This window comes from Chiloscyllium plagiosum, chromosome 14 (genome assembly GCF_004010195.1).
Source record: "Chiloscyllium plagiosum isolate BGI_BamShark_2017 chromosome 14, ASM401019v2, whole genome shotgun sequence".
Taxonomy (NCBI): Eukaryota; Metazoa; Chordata; class Chondrichthyes; order Orectolobiformes; family Hemiscylliidae; genus Chiloscyllium; species Chiloscyllium plagiosum.
In genome coordinates, this window is record NC_057723.1 from 65,105,812 (window position 1) to 65,118,487 (window position 12,676).

Genomic DNA, 12,676 nt, shown 5'->3' on the forward strand with positions numbered 1-12,676 from the left:
AGGCTGATAATTCCTGAGGACTGATAATCTGCATCCAGGGTACAAATGGAGATGATCATAAAGATTATTGTATTAGTTGTCATCTTCCAAACGTCTGTAGGTTCTGGAACAATCCCAACAAATTGGAGGATGATAAGTTTAACTCCACTATTTAAAAAAAATGAAGAAGGGACAAAACTGGCAATAATAGACTGGTTAGCCTTATGACAGTAGTAGGGCAAATGCTGGAGTCCATTATAAAGGCTGAATCTTCGGTTTTTTGCTTGGTGTGAGTTGTGTAGAGTTTTATGGATGGTTCTTTTCTGTGAGGCCTTGTCAATTTTCTTGCTTTATCTTATCAGATTGGTCTCCTTCGCTACCAGCCTAGGGAGACCTCATGATGATTTCAGCCTCATCTTACGATATGCCATTTGTGGAACAACTCGCCACTCAATGGATTTTCCAGAATTAACTGGCATCCCTTGCCCTGGCACCATCTTTAAAAGCCTAATGAATACCTGAGCAAGCAGTCCAGACCTGCTCTGCAACGATCCTGACATTTGTCCCCAATATGGCAGGCTGGGGAAATCTGCACCCTGCATTACAGACAGGGACCATGGTGGTGCAGGTGCGGGGCTTTCTCTTCCCTTAAGACCAGCAGAGGAGGCCCTAAGCATGCCATCCTGGTCTAAGGTTGCCGTCTGTGTCACAACAGTCACAATCATCTGTAGGAATGCTCAGTGACAAGGGTCTTTCTCTTTCTGTAACGTAAGTGCCACCATCTCCTGTCAGATACCTCATGTTTACTCTATTACTGCTACTGCACCTGCTTCTCAGCAAGGCTGAAGTTCTAGCACGCTCCCTGCAATGCCTGTGACATCTACCCTCACTCACTGTCAACAACCCCAACCTCTGGCACCATTGACACCTCTGTAGCTGCCTACGCACTCTCTTGCAACACCACCCCACCTGCATGGAAAATAACAACTGTGCCACCCTCTTTGATTTCCCATAATGTCTGCTTGTCTCTAATTCCAAGAGTAAAGCAACCCACAGTAGATCAGAAAGAAACAGGGTGGTTGGCTGCTGACTGTGATGCTCTGCATGGCTGACTGACATGGCAGAGTTGTATTGGAAGCTATCCTTCACTTACTATGCCAGGAACTCCTCTTGACTTGACTGGTTCTATCGACAACCATGACCTTTGTTTCAATGGTAAACAGCAAGGTGATACGGAATTAATATGAAACCTGTAGCTCTGGTTGAAATGGTAAATTGAAACAAAGTAATGCAAATCAGGGATGCTATGAGAATCCAGGTAGGCTCACAGTGATTGAGTACTACAACTGCAGGGGAAGAACCTGGAGATGTAGCCTGATACAAGCTAACATCTGGTTTTGTGTTCTTGAGCACAGAGCTGTAGCTTTACATTGATAGTCGCCGCTGCAGACCAAGTGGATTTTGAAGTGCAGTTTGAAGTGGATTGTAGCTGTGCCGTGACGGTTCCTAGAGACTGGCACATATGTGGATGTCGGTTGTGCACAGGGATTTTTCTTTTATTCATTCATGGGATGTGGGCTTGCTGGCCAGCATTTATTGGTGTCCATAGTTATCCTTGAGAAGGTGGTGGTGAACTGCCTCCTTGAATCACTGCAGTTCATGTGCTGTGGGTCTTAGGGAATTCCAGGATTTTGTCCTAGCAGCAATGAAGGTAAGGTAATATATTTCCAAGTCAGGATAATAAGTGGCTTGGACAGGAACTTGTAGGACCTTGTCCTTCCAAATGGAAGTGGTTGTGGGTTTCGAAAGTATTGTCTAAGGAGCTTTGAATTTCTGCACTGTATTGTAAAGATAGTACATATGATTGCTGCATTTTGTCAGCGGAGGAGTGAGTGGATGTTTGTGGATATGGTAGTGGACTGCTTTGTCCTGGATGGCATCCAGCTTTGAGTGTTATTGGACTTGTGCCCATTAGGCAAGTGGGGAACTATTCTATCACACTCTTGACTTGTGCTTTGTAGACGGTGAAAAAACTTTGGGGAGCCAGGAGATAAGTTATTAACTACAATTTTTCTAGCCTCTGATCTCTTCTTGCAGACACTGTGTATATGGCAGGTGCAGTTGAGTTTCTGGTCAGTGTAACTCCAAGGATGTTGATCGTGGGTGTTTCAGTGATGTTAATCATTGAATGACAAGGGGCAGTAGTTAGATTGTCTCTTATTGTTATTTGCCACTTATCAGCCCAAGCCTGAATATTATCCAATTCTTCATGTATTTGAACATGGATTGTTTCAATATCTGAGGAGTTGCAAATGGAGTTAGGCCACAGTTAAGTCATGATCTTATTGAATGGTGGAGCAGGGTCAAGGAACGGAATGGCCTACTCATGTTCCTGTATTCGTGTGAATGTGCAATGTTGAGCACCAATTACTGGTGACCATCCCACTTCTCACATTATGATGTGAGGGAAGGTTGTTGGTGAAGCAGCTGAAGGTGGTTGTCTCTCGGACACTAACCTGAGAAACTCCTGCAGCGATGTCCTGGAGCTGATATGACTGACCACGAATAACTCCAACTACATGCCAGGTACGACTCCAACTAATGGAGGATTTGCCCCGATACCCATTGCTTCCAGTTTTGCAAGAGTTTCTTGATGTCACATGTGGTCGAATGCAGCCTTTGGCTATCAGTTTTACCTCGGGGCTGGAATTCATCTCTTTTGGCAGTGTTTGCACCATGGATATAGTTAAGTCAGAAGCTGAGTAGCTTTGGTGGAACCCAAACTAAGCAGAACTGAGCAGGTGCTGCTTGATAGCTCTGTTGAGGACAGCTTCCCTCACTGTCCTGCTGATTGAGAGTAGACTGTGGTAATTGGCTAGGTTGGATTTTGTCTACTTTTTATTTAGAACAATTTGGGCAATTTCCAAATTATTGATTGCCAGTATTATATTTGGGCAATTTCCAAATTATTGATTGCCAGTATTATAACTGTATTAGAACAGCTTTTGTTTAATTATGCACCACCAGGACTGCTGAACTCAGACCTGACCCATTGATTGTGAGATCATTTAGCTGTGTCTATCACTTAACACTTTTTTTAAGATTACTTACAGTGTGGAAACAGGCCCTTCGGCCCAACAAGCCCACAATGATCTGCCGAAGTGCAACCCACCCAGACCATTACCCTACATTTACTCCTTCACCTAACATTACGGGCAATTTAGCATGGCCAATTCACCTAACCTGCACATTTTATTTTTGGACTGCGGGAGGAAACCCACACAGACACGGGGAGAATGTGCAAACTCCACACAGACAGTCGCTTGAGGTGGGAATTGAACCCGGGTCTCTGGCGCTGTGAGGCGGCAGTGCTTGCCACTGTGCCGCCCATTATGCTGCTTCGTACGCAAATAGTCCTGCTTGGTCGCTTCACCAGATTGACGCCTCATGTTTCAGTATGCCTGGTGCTGCTCCTGGCATGCCATCCTGCACTTCATTAAACCACGTTGATCCCTTCGCTTGATGGTAATGGCAGAGTGAGGAATATACTGCATCATGAGATTGTAGATTGTGTTGGAGTACAATTCTGCTGGTCACGGAACACCTCTCCATGGATGCCAGTCTTGAATTTCTAGATCTGTTTGAAGTCTATTCCATTTAGTACACTGTTAGTGCCACACAACATAATGCAAACTTTTTTCAATGTGAATGCGGGACTTTGTCTCCACAAGGACTGTGCGATGGTCACTCTTAACGATACTGTCATGGACATATGGGCAGCAAGCAGATTGGCAAGGATGAAGTCAAGTATGTTTTTCCCTCTTGTTGATTCCTTTACCACTCGTCGCAAACCCAGTCTAGCAGCAATACCCTTTAGGACTCAACCAATTGAATTAGTTGTACTACTGCTGCTGCCAAGTCTCCCTTGGTGGTGGAAATTGTAATACCCCACCCAGAGTACATTCTGCATCCTTGCCACCCTCACTGCTTCCCCTGTGTTGGATGGTAATCAGCAGGAGGATTCCTTGCCTATGTTTGGCCTGATGCAATGAGATTTTACAGTGTTCAGAGTCGATTTTGAGGACGTCCAGGGTACTGACTCCCGACTGTATACCACCATGCTGCCAACTCTGCTGGGACTGTCCTGTCGATGATACAAGACATATCCAGTGATGATGGTGTCTAGGACGTTGTCCGTAAGGTATGATGATGTGATAATTACCACTTCAGGCTGTTGCTTGACTATTCCACAAGACAGTTCTCCCATTTTTGGCACATGTTCCCAGATGTTGGTAAAGAGGAATTTGCAGTGTCAGCAGGAATGTTTTTGTCATTGCTTAAGTTTAGTGGTTTTTATAATGCGATGATTGTGAAGCTTGAGATTTTGGAGAAGATTTGTAGCTCAGGTTATGAAGCTATTTCAGAGGGCAGTTAAAAAATTAGTAAAATGAGACAGATTTTTTCAACAATGATTTGTCATCGTTTGACCCTTAATCCAGATTTCTATTGATTTCATTTTTTTTTAATTCACTTGTTGGATGTGGGAGTTGCTAGCTGGCCAGCATTTATTGCCTGTCCTTGAGAATGTGGTGGTGAACTGTCTTCTCGAACCGTTGCAGTCAACCTGCTGTGGGTTGATCCACTATGCCGTTAAGGAGGGAATTCCAGGATTTTGATCCAGTGACTGTGAAGAAACAGGGATATATTTCTAAGTCAGGATGGTGAGTGGCTTGGAGGGGAACTTGAAGGTGGTGGTGTTCCCATTTATTGGTTATCCTCGTCCTTCTAGATGGAAGCTGTTGTGGTTTTGGAAGGTGTTGTCTGAGGATCTTTGGTGAATTTCTGCACCATTGAAGAAATTACACACTGCTGCTACTGAGCATCAGTGGTGGAGGGAGTGGATGCTTGTGGATGCATTGTCCTGGATGGTTTCGAGCTTTTTGTGTGTTTTTGGGATTGCAATCGGAGAGTATTTCATCACACTCCTAATTTGTGTTTTTTTGATGGTGGAAAGGCTTTGGGGAGTCAGGAGGTGTGTTACTCGCCACAGTATTCCCAGCCTCTGAACTGGTCTTGTAACCACTCTGTTTATGTGGTGAGTCCAATTGAGTTTCTGGTCAATGATAACCCCCAGGATGATGTTAGTGGAAGATTCAATGCTGGCAACACCACTGAATGTCAAGGAGCCATGATTAGATTGTCTCTTATTAGTGATGGGCATAGTCTTGAATTTGGATGGCGCGAATGTTACTTGCCACTTGCCAGGCCAGCTCTGGATACTTTTCCAGATCTTTTTGCATTTGGGCATGAACTACTTCAGTATCTGAGGAGTTGTGAATGGTGCTGAATATTGTGAAATCATCAGTCAACATCGCCACTTCTGATCAGATCTGACGGAGGGAAGGTCATTGATGAAGCAGCTGAAGATGGTTGGACCTAGGACAATATCCTGAGGAACTCTGCAGACAAGTCCATGAGCAGAAATCAATGACTCCAATAACCATGACCATCTATGTGCCAGGTAAAACTCCAAACAGCAGAGAGTTTGCCCCCGATACCCATTGATTCCAGCAAGGGATCCTTGATGTCACACTCAGTCAAATGCAGCCTTGATGTCAAGGACTGTTATTCTTCTCTCACCTCTGGAATACAGCTCTTTTGTCCATGTTTGAACCAAGGTTGTAATGAGGTCAGGAGCTGAGTTGCCCTGGCAGAATCCAAACTGGATGTCACTGAGCAGGTTATTGCTAAGCCAATGCTGTTTTATAGCATTATTGACAACACATTCCACAACTTTTCTGATGATCGAGAGTAGACTGAGGGGATGGTAATTGGCTGTATTGGATTTGTTTGCATTCAATTCTGGTTGCCATACATGAGGAAGGATATGGAAGCTTTGGAGAAAGTGCAGAAGAGATTTACCAGGATGCTACATGGATTGGAGGATATGAGCTATAAGGAGAGGCTAGAAAAAACTCGGATTCTTTTCTCTTGAGCTGCAGAAGCTGAGGGATCAAGTCTGTAAAAGTGAAATGCAGAGAGAAATAGATGGTCAGAATCTTTTCCCAGAGTTGAAATGTCTTAATACTAGTGGACATACATTTAGGTGAGGGGGCGGGGGTGGGAAGCTCAAAGGATGTGAGAGAGGCAGGTTTTTTTTAACAGAGTTGTAGGAGTCTGGAATGCACTGCCCCGCAGTGGTGATGGAGACTGATACGATAAGGGCATTTAAGGGACTTTTAGCTAAGCACTTGAATATGCAAGAAATGGAGGGATATGGACCAAGGACAGGCAGAACGGTGTAGATTATTTGGCATCATGTTCAGCATAACATTGTGGGTCGAAGGGCTCATTCCTGTGCTCTGCTGTTCTATGTTTTATGCTTTTTATGTACAGGATATACCTGGGCAATTTTCCACACTGCTGGGTAGGTAACAGTTTTGTAACTGTATTGGTAATGGGAGCAGCAATATCCAGTATCTCCAATTGTCTTTTGATATCACTAGGACTGAACCAATTTGGCTGAAGACGAGTATCTGGAGGTCAAGTTGAATCATCCACTTGGCACTTTTGGCTTAAGATTGCTGTGAATGTTTTGGCCATATCCTTTGCACTGATGTTCTGGGCTTTTCCATCATTGAGAATGGGGATTTGGTGAATGGAGATTCCACTTCCAATGTGTTGGTTTATTGTCCATCACCATTCTCAACTCTAGATCTGATCTGTTGGTTGTGGGATTGCTTAGCTCTGACTTTTGCCTGCTGCTAATGCCGTTTGGCATACAAGTCGTCATGTTTGGAGGCTTTAAATTGACACTTCATTTTCAGGTGTGCCTGGTGCTGCTTTTGGCATGCCCTCCTGCATTCTCCATTGAACCAGTGTTGATCCCCTGGCTTGATGGTAACGGATGAGTGGGGCATATGCTGGGCCATGAGGTGCAGACTGTGCTGGAGTACAATTCTGCCACTGATGGATCACAGTGCCTCATGGATGCCTAGTCTTAAATTGTGATATCTGTTCAAAATCTGTCCCATTTAGCACCATGATAGTACGACACAACACAAGTGAGGTTATTCTCAATGTGAGGGCAGGATTTTATTTCCGTAAGGACTGTGCGGTTGTCACTCCTACTGATCCTGTCATGGACCAATGCATCTGCATCTGACAGATTGGTAAGGATGTGGTTAAGTATGCTTTAACCTCTTATTTTCCTCACCACCTGCTGCAGACCCAGTCAAGCAGTTATGTCCTTTAGGACCCAACCAGCTCAATCAATATTGTTGCTGCCGAGTCATTCTTGGTGGAGGACACTGAAATTCCACCATCTAGAGTACATTTTGTGCCCTTGTCAACGTCACTGCTTCTTCCAAGTGTCGTTCAACATGGAGGAGTAGCAATTCATCAACTTAGTGAGGTCAGTACATAGTAATCAGTGGGAGGTCTCCTTGCCCATGTTCAACCTGAGCTATCAGATAAATCAACGTTGAGGTTTCCAAGGGCAACCCCCTCCCGTCTGTATACTTCTGGGCTGCCACCACAGCTGAGTCTGTCCTGCCCATGGGACAGGATGTATGCAGGGATGGGCGGCACGGTGGCACAGTGGTTAGCACTGCTGCCTCACAGTGCCAGAGACCCGGGTTCAATTCCCGCCTCAGGCGACTGACTGTGTGGAGTTTGCACATTCTCTCTGTGTCTGCGTGGGTTTCCTCCGGGTGCTCCGGTTTCCTCCCACAATCCAAAAAAGTGCAGGTTAGGTGGATTGGCCGTGCTAAATTGCCCATAGTGTTAGGCGAAGGGGTAAATGTAGGGGAATGGGTCTGGGTGGGTTGCGCTTCAGCGGGTCGGTGTGGACTTATTGGGCCGAAGGGCCTGTTTCCACACTGTGAGTAATCTAATCTAATCTAATAATGATAGTGGTGTTTGAAGTACTGTCTGTAAGATATGATTCCATGACTATGACTGTCAAGTCTGTTGCTTGAATAGCCTGTGAGACAGCTTCCCAAAGTTTGGCGCAGGACTTAATGGAAAGGTCCTGGGGCGTGTTGCTGAACAAAGAGACCTTGGAGTGCAGGTTTATAGCTCCTTAAAAGTGGAGTTGCAGGTAGATAAGATAGTGAAGAAGGTGTGTGGTATGCTTTCCTTTATTGGTCAGAGTATTGAGTACAGGATTCTGGATTAGAGTGGTGCTGGAAAAGCACAGCAATTCAGACAGCATCCAAGGAGTAGGAAAATCAACGTTTCGGGCAAAAGCCCTTTACCTATTCCTGATGAAGGGCTTTTGCCCGTAACATCAATTTTCCTGCTCCTTGGATGCTGTCTGAACTGCTGTGCTTTTCCAGCACCACTCTAATCCAGAATCTGGTTTCCAGCACCTGCAGTCTTTGAGTATAACTATTGAGTACAGGAGTTGGGAGGTCATGTTGCAACTGTACAAGGCATTGGTTTGGCCAGATTTGAAATATTGCATGCAAATCTTGTCTCCTTCCTATCAGAAGGATGTTATGAAACTTGAAAGGGTTCAGAAAAGATTTACAAGGATGTTGCCAGGGTTGGAGGATTTGAGCTCTAGGCAGAGGTTGAATCGGCTGGGGCTGTTATCCCTGGAGCGCCAGAGGCTGAGGGGTGACCTCATAGAGGTTTAGAAAATCACGAGAGGCATGGATAGAATAAATAGACAAAGTCTCTTCCCTGAGGTGGGGGAGTCCAGAACTAAAGGGCATCTGTTTCAGGTGAGTGGGGAAAGGTACAAAAGAGACCTAAGGGGTAACGTTTTCATAGAGTGTAGTACGTGTATGGAATGAGCTGCCAGAAGAAGTGGTGGAGGCTAGTACAATTGCAACATTTAAAAGGCATCTGGATGGGTATATGAATATGAAGAGTTTGGAGGGATATGGGCTAGGTGCTGGCATGTGGGACTGGATATCTGGTCAGCATGGATGAGTTGGACCGAAGGGTCTGTTTCCATGCTGTATGACTGTTATGGTTCTGTTCGCCGAGCTGGAAGTTTTTGTTGCAAACGTTTCGTCCCCTGGCTAGGCAACATCATCAGTGCTTGGGAGCCTCCTGCGAAGCACTTCTTTGATGTTTCCTCCGGTGTTTATAGTGGTCTGTCCCTGCCGCTTCCGGTTGTCAGTTTCAGCTGTCCGCTGTAGTGGTTGGTATATTGGATCCAGGTCGATGTGTTTGTTGATGGAGTTTGTGGATGAATGCCATGCCTCTAGGAATTCCCTGGCTGTTCTCTGTCTGGCTTGCCCTATGATAGTAGTGTTGTCCCAGTCGAATTCATGTTGCTTGTTGTCTGTGTGTGTGGCTACTAAGGATAGCTGGTCGTGTTGTTTCGTGGCTAGTTGATGTTCATGTATGCGGATTGTTAGCTGTCTTCCTGTTTGTCCTATATAGTGTTTAGTGCATTCCTTGCATGGAATTTTGTACACTACATTCGTCTTGCTCATGTTGGATATCGGGTCCTTCGTTCTGGTGAGGAACTCCATCAACAAACACATCGACCTGGACCCAATATACCAACCACTACAGCGGACAGCTGAAACTGACAACCGGAAGCGGCAGGGACAGACCACTATAAACACCGGAGGAAATATCAAAGAAGCGCTTCGCAGGAGGCTCCCAAGCACTGATGATGTCGCCTAGCCAGGGGACGAAACGTTTGCAACAAAAACTTCCAGCTCGGCGAACAGAACCACAACAACGAGCACCCGAGCTACAAATCTTCGCACATGCTGTATGACTCTATGACTCTCTGCTTCTGTGACACTAACCTGCAGATGTTAGTAAGGAGGACTTTGCAGCAGGGCTCGATCTGCTGTTCTCTACTCTTGTGTCTAGATTGTGTCAGGTGATCCACTTGCAATCATTACTTTAAGACTTTGTAGCTATTTATATAACTGAATGGCTTGCTAGGCCAATTCAGAGGGCAATTGAGAACCAACCCCATTGTTGTATATCTGCAATTACATGTAGGCCAGAGCAAGTGAAAATGGCAGATTTCCTTCCCTGAAGTACATCAGTGAATCAGATTGGTTTTTCTGACAATCAACAATGGTTTTGTGGTCATTCATAGACTCTTAATTGCAGATTTTTAAAATATTGAATTGAAATTCCACCATCTGTCATGGCAGAATTTGAACCTTGGACCCCAGCACATTACTGAGTCTCTGGATTAATAGTCCAATGAATATTCCAACAGGCCATTGCCTCAGCCTGTACACCTTTTCTTAGGTAATGAGTCCAAAATGACACTGTTACTCCAGATATGGTCTCACCCAGGCTCAGTACAGTTGCAGTAATGAACAGGTTTTGTGTGGGTTTAGAATGGGTCTGAATCTAAAATGTACATTAGAGGCTAAGAATCTTGATGAGGTCACGACGTGGGTAGCTTATAAAGGTGAGGGAGAACATTGTGTTATTATCTCATTGAAAGACAATTAATAAAGTGAAGCACTTTTTAGCAAACATTCGATAGGTATTAGGGAACTGGGTCTTAACTTGTACCAGATTTTCTGTCAGAAGCTCAATAGGGGTGTTATATTTCTCAAAATAGTTACTCAACATCCCTTTTAAATAATCCATAACATTAAAAGACATTTTCCTCTTATGTATATCACTGAACTCTATTCTGTTTGCGTTTTAAAATAAAAGGTATTGTTGGTAACGGTACATATTAATTCACCTTATTAATTGTCTTTCAAGATTCTTAGCTTCTAATGTACATTTTAGATTATATCCATTCTAAACCAACACAAAGCCTGTTCATTAGGATATTTAGTGCAGGCACAATTAATTATTTTATCTGTTTGTTGGCATTCAGATTGGTACCTACTAATCTACTCCCTTTCTCAACTGCATATGGTAAGGTATTATTATAAGCTATCCACATATCCTTTTTCAATAATTCCTGTAAGTTTTTTTACTTCAGAAACCTTTAAACCAACTTCATCTATTGGAATTATTTGAAAACCCAATATCACATCCAAGGTTTTTCTTAGAATACTCCCACAAACCAAACATTGGTTAACTGCTGAAACTGACAACCCAATAAATTTGGATATCTCCTTTCTTGAATGAATTGTACATTATGAATCCAAGATGGAACCTTTCCCTAGTTAACTTGTTGTAGATTCTGCCTAAGTTGTTCAATTATCCAATTGCCATAAACACTACACAGGGTCTACACTGCTCTGTCTCTCACCATTTGTTACTTTTTTAATATGTTGATTTATAGTCTTGCATGTCCTTCTAATGTTGTAACCATATAATTATCAGCTTTATTTTCAACTAATTCCCCTTTTGCATTCAATTGGTTGTTCACATTCATCTGAATCAACACTTGTTTAACTTTTTGTGTTAAAACTCTAAGTTTATTATCCAAATTTGTTAAATCAAATGTATTAACTGTCGACATGTTCGCTGTTGCTAAATTACTAAGCAATTCTCTTTTTTTGCTGATGATTTGATTGAAAATTTCCTTTCCTCCACTGTTCCCTGTTTCTCGATCCAATAACTTCCGAGTTGAGTGAAAATATTGATCCTTAATTTGGGAAGGGCTCACTTCTAGTAATGAATTCAGCTATGTCTAACATTATTTTCAGGCCTAAGGAAAAGTTAAAACAAGTTCTCCTAGTGTAGCTACTTAATCTAATTAAGCTAGTTAAGAAAACTGGCTAGATCAAGTCCTTGAAGGCATTATGCTATAAAAGATAGGCCTAAAGTGTACCCAGCAATGAATGTGACCAGCAAGTGTGACTAAGCACTGAGAATTGAGGTAACTCTGGGAGGTTATGCAAGTGAGGGAGGGAGGCATTGCTGCATCTTGTTCTGGTCGTTTTGGTAAGGGGCTGCTTTGTAGTCAAGGTGCTGCTAGTTAGGTCTAAGAGCGGGTCCGGATGAATACTAGATTTAGTTGAGAAGGGCAAGCAGCAACAAGGTAAGAGTAAGGTAAACCTTTTCTTTCCCTATGTCTGCTAGTCATTAAAGGGGTAGAGATGTCAGTCAATGGAGTGATAGGGTATTCCAGTCAGACGTGGGAGTTCAGCGAGCAGTGTCTATGTCTGCAAGAAGTGTGTCTGGTTGTAGCCCCTCTCTGACCACATGGATCGGTTTAAGCAGCAGTTGGAAGAACTGAGGAGCATGCAGGAGACAGTGTGTGATAGATAGTAGCTTCAGGGAGATGATCACACTGCAGGACCCGTCAGATGGATCGGTGACCGCTAGGAGAGGTAGGCAGCGGGTGCAGGAGTCTCCTATGGCTGTCCTCTCTCAAACAAGTATACCATTTTGGATATTATTGGGGTTAAAGCCTTTCGGGGAAAAACAGCAGCAGTCAGGTTTGTGGCACCATAACACTGCTGGAAAGCAAGGTATGGCAAATTCCAAGTGAGCAGTTGTGGTCGGGAACTCTAGTCAGGGGCACAGGCATTTCTGTGGCTGCAAGCAAGATTCTATGATGGTGTGTTGCCTCCCTGGTGCCAGGGTCAAAGATGTCTCAGAGCAGTTGCAGCAAATACTCGAAGGGGAGTATAAACAGCCAGAAGTCACTGTACCCTCGAGTGAATTAAAAGAAGTATTGTTATAGAGGGAGTACAGGAATTGATTCCTGGGATACTGGGTTTGTCATATGGGGAGGGATTATGTTGATTATATCTGTACTCACTGGAATTCCAAAATCAGGGGTCACAGTCAT

General features: G+C 43.9%; 1 protein-coding gene across 3 annotated transcripts in view; it reads left to right on the forward strand.

The window, feature by feature from the left end:
- Positions 1-12,676, forward strand: part of LOC122556776 (ran-binding protein 17-like) — a 1,066,498-nt gene that overhangs the window by 232,588 nt on the left and 821,234 nt on the right. The window lies entirely within an intron of this gene.